This window comes from Parambassis ranga, chromosome 10, assembly GCF_900634625.1.
Source record: "Parambassis ranga chromosome 10, fParRan2.1, whole genome shotgun sequence".
NCBI lineage: Eukaryota > Metazoa > Chordata > Actinopteri > Ambassidae > Parambassis > Parambassis ranga.
The window spans coordinates 92,202-99,092 of record NC_041031.1 but is presented as its reverse complement, the minus strand read 5'-3'; positions in this window follow the sequence as shown (position 1 = coordinate 99,092).

The window sequence follows — 6,891 nt, the reverse complement described above, 5'->3', positions numbered from 1 at the left end:
GTAACAACCCATATGGATCCCTTTGAAAACTTGTGTGGCTTACATTGAGGGATAATTATGTTTGCTGGGTTTATTTATTACATAAATGTCTGCACACAGTTAGACTGCAGCGTGTTTGAAGCATGGCAAAGTTAAGTCAAATTGGACTTTGTCATTTTCCTGTACATTATGTTTTCTATTAAATGTTAAGAGTTTTTGAAGTTTGTATTTAATAACATACAGTGTTATCCCCTATACAGAGTAGTGTCATTTTGTGTGTGTCAACTTTTTTTGTTGCAAAAATACAAAAAACATATTTATATATGATGCATATTTTTATTAAATTCTAATTTCACATGATTGGGAATAAATTACATATTAATGATCAGAACCCCTAAACAAGAGTGTAATTTTAAATGTTTGTACTTTACAGTCTCTCATCTGTCAGAAGTTGATAAATGTAGTATACATTCAGTAAAGATTTCTGCTCTTCACCTGTGTCTGAATCCAAATCAAGGTTCTCTTGCTCTTTTTGGTTAGTTTTAGCTCTTTTCATTACTGTTAAAATGTGATTTGAATAAACATGAAATGTGACAGGGATTTGACATCCAGTGACAGCCTTTGTAGATTTAGTGCAACAGTGTTATAGTGTCATTGGTAAATTAGGTAATGAATGGTGATATCGTGCAATCAGGATCTACTGACATTTAGTCTCTTTAGAGAAGTGAGCTCTCTCACACAGTTTAAGCTTCAATTAGGCTGCAGTTACATCAATACAGTATAGTTGGATAACAAAATGAATACCAGATTTCACCCTAATAAATGGATGTCCAGAATAGCTGAATAGCCTCTTGTTGAGTCCAGCTCTACTCATCCCTTTGAGTGCACCAAAACATTAACTGATTTTTATATAAAGCCTAAAAGTCAAAGAGAACCCAGTCAAATAAATAAAGCACAAACAAAATAATTTGTCATTAATTTATTCAGGATCATTTATTCCACGTTTCAGGTTTATTTTACACACAGCGCTGCTTAAAGTTTTTGGACCTCAAGGATTAACAGTTTAGTGTGAAGGCCAAATTACAATCCATCTGTCCGGAGATTGAAAATGTCAGTCAATGCCCTGCTTTAAGTCTGATATTCACAATCTGTATTTTGTATATAAAAGCATAATTAAAGGATATTTCTGCTCATTACGCTCAAAAACCTCTACCGGCACAACACATAGTTAGCCACTGCTTTTCTGTTACTTTTTTAAATGGTAGATGATAATTCAGTTTTTCCTGAGCACTTGTTTTATTGGTCAGTCTGGTGCAAAGGTTACACATGCAAGTAACTTGTGTGATAGTACAGTGAAAATGGTCTTTCCAGCCTGAGTGGGTCTATTTGCCTGCACCAGCTATTAGGAAACAGCTCTATGTGTTTTTGGTTGGTTGAATGTTTTATGATCATGTGGGGACTACAGGAGATCTGCTGTATCTGTTGTATATCAGACATACGGCTTTATAGGCACTTGAAAGTGGAGTTGGCAGACAACTAACTATAGGATGGAGTGATGTAGCTTGTTAGCTCTGAGCTATGGTTGTGGAAGTGAAGACACCAAAAAAGGATCTTCTGAGAAAACAAAAAAGCAAGAAATTGACAGAGCTAAAGCCATAACAAGAGTTGTTGTTGAACCAGCTTACACTCATTGTCAAGTGCTAAAACAGGAAAAAAAATGGAAGACAATGTGGCTTTGATGCTGTTAGGTTAGTAGGTGATAAATTGTCTGCTTAGCTCATATGTTGTTCTAAGACTAGATATGGTTCTATGCCAGTTTTCACATCTGTTTATTCTTTTGTACCCTGTGTATAAAAACAATAAAGAAATCAAAAAATCAATCTTTCAATCTTGTCTAGACAGCACTTCTGCTGCCAGCATTACTATAAAGCAATTTTACATGAAACTGTAAATATATACAGTGCTCAGCATAAATGAGTACACCCCACTACATTTGTCAGAATACCTTTAGCTTTCTTTTAAGAATCAACATTTTTCTATGAAATACTGTACGACAAAGTACTCCCACAAATGTGGGTTATTGATTGCAAACAAGATTTGTTAATTTGCACACACAAAAAAGTGATTTTCCTAACAAACTCATTCAAGCCCATGTTGCAAAAATGAGCACACCCTACAACAAAAACTACTACATCTAGTAGTTAGTATTCTATGCTATTTTTAAGGACAGCACCAAGTCTTTTTAGCATGGAATGAACAAGTTGGCAACATACTGCAACATCTATCTTTTATCATTCTTCAAAAATAACAAATGTGACAAATGTAGTGGGGTGTACTCACATTACAGAACCTTAATTATTCAAAGGACATATAAGATTGAGCATCAAAAATTAAAGTGATTGTGTCCACGTTGCCCTTCTGGGATTTTCTTTTACATACCATTTTCTACTCCAGTCAAAAATAATAATGAATTAGAACAAAACAAAACATGGGAATACACCATCTTAAACAATCAAAACATCACATATCACACAAATTAAATCAGATCTAATTGGTTTCACATACTCAGTCCATTTGGTCCAGATCTTGTAAAATTTGTCCTTTTCAACTTTGAGGGAAAAGGATATCTTCTCCATAACATAAATTTTGTACACAAACGAACCATTGCATTTGGACTATTTTCTCCCAGCTCTCCTGTGTAATAGGCTTCCTTCCTCATCCTGGCTTCCTTTTCCCATTTCTTCTTGTTTAGATAATTGTATAGCTTTGTATAATTTGGAGATAATTCTGTTACATGATCCGGATTGAAGTAATGATAAAAATACCTCCATGAAACCTGACCTGAGGTTGTTAAACCTTTTGTGATCCATATCTTGAATCTGCCATCAATTTTATTTCGTGCAAAGGCTGAATCATAAGCACACCACCTCATAATTTTAGATTCTTCCCTTAATCTGCAAATGTTAACTATTTTCTGCCAGGATTTCAGAAAACTGCCTCTTACAGAGCTTCCAAAGATCTCCTGTTCTTTTTGTAGTTTATTATCACTTAGTAGGTCTGGTATTGGGATTCCCTTAATCGCTGTTGCTCTATTTCCTTCAATGCTGCATCATATGTTGATGAACACAGACAGATTAAAGGTCTCAGTTGAGCTGCATGGTAGTATTCCTGTAGGCAAGGAAGACCCATTCCACCCTTTTCTTTTCTTAATTGTAATAGTAAATTTAATTCTGGCCCTTTTCCCTTGCTACAGATATCTTGCTATTAAACAGGTACAGCATCCATGGAAGAATAATCATTTGGATTGATTCTATTCAAGAGCTCAAGCTTAAAAAGGGGATAACATTCCATCTCTGTATGTCAGACTTTATCTTTGAATTTAACGGGGAGTGATTGATTTTATTGTCATTTCAAGTCTTAAAAAGTCCCTGGGTAGTCAAACTTGAAATTTTATATATATAGACGCAGCATCCCATTTCCAATTGTATATGCTCTTCATTGTGGGTGGGGGGTCATAGTTAAATGTTAATACTTGTGTTTTTTAATATTAATTTTATATCCAGAAATGAATCCAAATTCCTCCAACAACTGTGTTTGCTCCCCAGATGTCATTGTTACCCCTTTTATATCTGGCCTCTACCTAATTCTCAAGGGTGCTATAAACAAGGCGAAAAGGAGCGGCAACACCCCTGTCGCATCCCTCTTTCCAGACTAAATGAATTGGTTAAATCTCTATTGATTTTGATCCTAGCTGTGGTTTGTTGTATAGTGCTGTGAATGTGTCAATTATAGTTGTATGGAAGCCAAATTTTAGAAGTACTTTATAAAAAAAGGACCACCTCACTGAATCAAATGCTTTTTCTGCATCCAAACTTAATCTCAATGTCTCCAGTTTCTGTTGTATAACTTGTCTCATAACATGCAGTGTTTTTCTGATGTTGTCTTGGGTCTGTCTTACCTGACAAAGCCCGTCTGGTTCTTATGTATTAATGCTGGTAATATCAGTTCAATTCTTTTAGATAGTATGGAGGTGAATAATTTGTAATCATTATTTACCAGGCGATATTTGCCACATTCTGAAATCATTGCCTCTTTCCATGAGGAGGGGATCTGTTTGTTTTCCAAAACCCAGTTAAATGCTTTTAATAATGTTGGAATTAGCTGTTCTTGCATTGTTTTATACCATTCTATAGGAAAACCATCTGTCCCTGGAGACTTTTCCCCTTTCACTCCCCTAATTGCTGACTGAATTTCCTCTATTGTTATTTTAGATATTAATTTTCTATTTTGTTCATCTGTGGTCTTTGGAAGGTTTATCTTGGACCAGAAAGGTGTCCATCTGTGTGTCATCACTTGTCTGTGGTTGAGAATATAATGTTTTATAATAGTTTTGGAAACATTGCTGGATTTTCTCTGGACTAGATTCTTTGTTATTCATGACAGAGTTTCTTATTTTATGTATAGTTCTTTCTGCTTGCTGTTTCCTTAGCCTATATGATAGAAGTTTCAGTGACTTTTCTCCTACACTGTAAAAGAAATTGCTGTTTTTACGGTAAAATACTGGCAGCTGTGGTTGCCGAAATACCACCGTTAAATTATGGTAAAACATTTTCTTCATTTATGGTAAAAAAATGTATTGATACTGTTGATTGTACAGTTAAAAGATGAGGTTATTTATTACAATATTTCACTGTAAAAAAATAAAGTTTTTATATTTAAAAAAAAATTGTTTTATCTGAAAATTTACATGAAAAATTGTTATTTCTAAATGGTAAAATAATGTATTTCTTAAATGTAAAAACATGGTTTTTGTTATGGTAAAATAATTAAGCCAGATTCTACATTAAAACTGTGAAAAAGGCATTGCTTTACATAAAAAAACAGCCACAAAAAATAGCCACCTTACAATGTTCAAATATAGAATCTCTTTATTTGATATTTTTGAAGTTGTAAACATGACATATTTGAAGTTTAACATATCACAAAATTCACTGTGAAACTGTTCCAATTTTAAAATCAGTAGTTTTTACTGTAACAATTTGCCAGGAAAGCCCTATGTACTTTTTGGTACAAATCTAACCACAAAGGGTACATATAGTGTATTGTTTTCAAGCATCAAATCATTTTATCAAAATAAAATCAGCAAGTTTAAAGTCTTGGATCATAAATCTGAAGAAATACTTTTTGTATGACTGCAAATCATGTTAGGTAACACTTCACTTGTAGAAGATACAAGTAATCCAATAAATATAAACCAGCCTTCTCATCAGCATAAGAGCGAGTAGATAATGACAGAACTTAACTTTAAAGTGAACTATTCCTTTATGAATTATGCACCTCCAGTTAAGTGTTGCAATTTAAGACATACCTGGAACTATCAGGTTTACTTCAACTTGTTTACAGTACAAAAACAAGTGCAGTAAAGCTGAACATGTACAAACTGTACCAGACAGATTTGTCCAGTAAAACTTTACAACTTCCAAAACTGTCAGAATCTCTAACACATCAGCAGTGTACCTTTTTAGATATCATCCCTCAACATCACTGGAAAGTCCACTCATGGTCAGCAAGGTCTGAGACTGAGTACACTTTTTTCTTCTTCTTTCTTCTTTCTTTCTTTTCTTCTTTGTTGCCTTTCTCAGGATTTATAGAAAAGACACCTTTATGAAAGAGAGAGACAATAATCTCAGGTGGGATATCAAATGCCTTGCATTTTTTGATATTATAACAAGAAAGAAATTTACCGTTGGAGGAACTCTAGTGCAGTCCCACTGGGCAGTGCCTGTTAAAGCAGTAGTGACTGGCAAACATCAGGCAGATGTGAAGGAAGTGATGTGGTCTTGACAATCTCTTTGTCGCTTCTGCCGTGGTATCTGAAAATTGTTTAGCTAGTTTGGTGCAGGTGGAGATGCACCAAACTGGTTAAATATGTGGTTACAGACCTCAGTGGGTGGGTCTGGGTCAAACTTAAAAACAATAGCACTAAATGTTTACATAATTACCTGTGATGATCTGGCTGACTGGGCCAGGTGTGTCTAACGACTAAGTCCTGTCGTTAGACACACCTTGGCAAATTATTAAAAATCCAGATTGCTGATGAAGCTCCTCCGGTAAAGACTTGACCAAACTGGTTCGGAGTTCGGTTGGTAGCTAAGAAGCCTGGTGACACGAGGTCAGATACAGTACAATGCGCTAATTGGCCTATTTGAAATAAGGCGTGTTAATGGCAACCAATGCACAATCCCCAAACAGTAGGAGTGAAATAAAACATATATTAGGTCAAGGTGCTTTTAAAACCATTACTATGATTTAAATGGTATGATCATTTAAATGATGAAACTGAATTTACCTCTCGATGGCAACTACAGAGCTGAAAGCTGCAGGCTACAGGCAGAACAGACTGTAGAATGTTTTAATATATTTAATTTTTTTAACATACTGTAACTGTCAGCAAAATCTTTATTTTATGCAAAATAATTCCACTATTTTAGGGTAATTTTTTTGACTTAAAGGTATTTTCCCATGAATTTGACACTTTTTGTATTTTCACAGAAAAAAAATCTGTTTTCTACATATTATGACTGTAAAAATTATATTATATATATATATATTATTATATAATGTTTCTTGATTTACAGTGATTCACTGCATTCACTACGGTGATATACTATTGCTTGTTAGTGTTGGGAGGTTCGACTCTTCTTACTGACTCAAATCAGTTACTCTCGAACCCTCACGTGAACGAATCTTATTGTGAGTCATTTCGTTCATTTTTACAGCCGGTGGCGCCGTGTCCCTCTGTAGTATAGTGCCGCGCATTGATATGGGACAAAGTATAATAAGTATAACTACCACAAGCAATTCAAAGCATGTGAAAACATAAGAGGGCAAATACACACCACGGTACAGTGA